This window comes from Rutidosis leptorrhynchoides, chromosome 5 (genome assembly GCF_046630445.1).
Source record: "Rutidosis leptorrhynchoides isolate AG116_Rl617_1_P2 chromosome 5, CSIRO_AGI_Rlap_v1, whole genome shotgun sequence".
NCBI classification, from domain to species: domain Eukaryota; kingdom Viridiplantae; phylum Streptophyta; class Magnoliopsida; order Asterales; family Asteraceae; genus Rutidosis; species Rutidosis leptorrhynchoides.
The window spans coordinates 246,237,205-246,239,830 of record NC_092337.1 but is presented as its reverse complement, the minus strand read 5'-3'; the positions used below and the strand labels follow the sequence as shown (position 1 = coordinate 246,239,830).

Below are 2,626 nucleotides of genomic sequence, written 5' to 3'. Positions count from 1 at the left end.
AGATTTCTGAAAAATTAACATTAGCACATTCAATTTATACGTCGTTTCAACGGTTATCACAAACCGAGCACTTCACATAGTCCAAGTCAATTCCCCATTTATCCAACTCAAATACAACCATCACCTAATTACCTAATCTAATATAATAATGATAAATTATCTATCTACTACAACCATTATTATTAACTTCTCCGTATTACGTACTACGGTAATAATAAAGCTATAACCACATTGTTTAAGTACAAACCAATTTCTCTTTAAAACTGGAGGTAATACTTCGAATTAAACTTCTAAATAATCTCTGAATAAACGATTCCCATACCAACAATTGGACTTTCCACAATAACAAATAAAATACCCATTTCCAAAGTGGCCAAATGGCCAATACTCCGTATTACACATTGATCAAAATTGGGTGAGATTAATAAATCACCGTATATTCAACATGTTGCTTCCAAACAATGCACAAGCTCATCCAACAATATTAATATCCAACAGATCTTGAACCATTAAAAACCACAACCATGAACACAATTACATGGCACCTGCATTTGAAGTTTTACGAATTGGAAGAAAAAAGTGAAAGATTGTTACATAATTCATTTACTTTGACACCTAAATTTATTGAATTATGAATGTATAAAAAGTGATGTTAGAAACTCAATGTTACTCCCTACCGTAAACAAAATATACTTTTTGATTGTACAACTTAAATGAACTTCATAAGTTAAAAATTCCAATACTTAATTCTGGCACCTGCATTTGTTCAAATAAACAGGAGAGATAGGCAGTTTTAACAGGTGTAGTAAGCTTTGAATCATATTAACATGGACAAAAAAATTGTCGAGCAATTGCAATTGTAAGTTTCAACTTGTACATGAAACTATATCTGGACAAATAAATTTACAGGGCGCTTCATTCAATTGGATTTATAATTAAAAGTAGTTGTTTTCTAAAGTAAATATAGAGTAAGAACAGATACAAGTTTACAAATATAACACGTACCATTCAACCCCATATACACCTTTCTTGATCTCCTACTATACATGTTGATTGACCTACATCTCTATTATGCATCATTTGTTATGACCCATTTTGACACCCGTAATCCGGAAAGACGTATGAAGATCACCACTTCCATAACCCATAAAACCCTTTCACCTTGATGCCATTAAAATACGATGGTACCTTAGAAAAAGTTAAAACCTTCTGAACGTATAGATAAATAAAAATTACACCAGCTTCACACCAAATTTACTCCAAGCTATTATTGAATATAAGCACAAATTTTGTTGATTAACAATAAACATATCACCAATTACAAACAAATAAACAAATCTAATCTCTTAGCTAATAAAAACACCATAAGAAAAACAAATTCATGCCCCTGTATATACTACATATATCATATAGCCACTAAATAATACTCTAATAGCACTTCCACAAACATATGCAACACATAGTAAACCCAAATAGCAATTGAAGTACTTAATTACGGTGTAAAATGATTAAAGCTAGAAAAAAAAAATCTACCTTATCTTCGGTCCGTTGATCATCCTCAAAATCGCCTTCATCATATTGAAGACTCGTATGCTTTAACATTTTATAAACTACTTATACCTGCCATTATTTAAAGTTACTTATTACAAACAACAAACCGATATACAAAAATCAACACTCCAAATCTGAGTATGTGTGGTTTGTATGGACCTAACATGAAACATAAAACCATTGCGATGTAGTCAGGGGAGAAAAAACAAAACTCGAATTTTCATTTAGGGATTTCATCAAACACTTGGTATTCATATAAAATATTTGACATTTCATCAAACACTTGTTGTTCAACAAACATATATAAAGCTCATATCATGCAACATAAGATTAACCACCAAAAAGTTCATAAAAGAAAAAATAAAGAATATCAAACAAACCTTTGAGGAGCGTTAGTGAGTTCTCTAGCATCCATTTAAATCCCAAGTCAATTTCCTTCAAGGTGTGATTAGAAATTCTGAAAATCATTATTCAAAAATCAATAATAAGTCCATAGAATATTAACATACAATCAAAGATTTATACAAAAGATTTAATTGAAAATCTAAACACAAACCTGATTTTGTTAACAATCGAAGATTTATTAACGAATTGCAAACCTGATTTACATAAACGAATACAATTTTAACATTCAAAGCTTTATACCAAAGATTTAATAGAAAAAGGAAACACACACCTGATTTTGTTAACGATTGCAAGTGTTTAAAGAGAGAATAATCATATCAGGAAAGAAGAAAAATTTGAGTGATTGCTTCGTTGTTAGATTCGGGATATAAAAAGGATGAATTCGAATTTGAATTTGAAATAATCTGTAGGATTCATAGTTAAAGCTGCAATATATGACTCCGTATTATAGTCCCAAGACAACAACAGGTAACCATTTTAGCAGATTAGGCTCAACTCCCTATATATGTGCTGCTTTATTTTTATTTTTTAAAATAGTTAATTAATTAATTTAATTGTTGGATAATTACATCATAATTATTTCCTCAAAATAGCTATATACTGCCACGTGTCCCTGATTTATATTTTAATGACTGAGTTTAGCTATGTAATGATGTCAGCGAAATTGAGT

The 2,626-nt window shown here is 30.1% G+C and overlaps 1 long non-coding RNA gene across 1 annotated transcript; it reads right to left on the bottom strand.

Moving 5' to 3' along the window:
- Positions 1-554: 554 nt before the first annotated feature.
- On the bottom strand, positions 555-2,396 carry LOC139848418 (uncharacterized). Its single transcript, XR_011759948.1, has 3 exons — positions 2,228-2,396; positions 2,108-2,150; positions 555-2,008 (listed from the first exon to the last, which is right to left on the bottom strand). It is a non-coding gene; the product is annotated as an uncharacterized lncRNA (long non-coding RNA).
- Between the last annotated feature and the right edge of the window lie 230 nt (positions 2,397-2,626).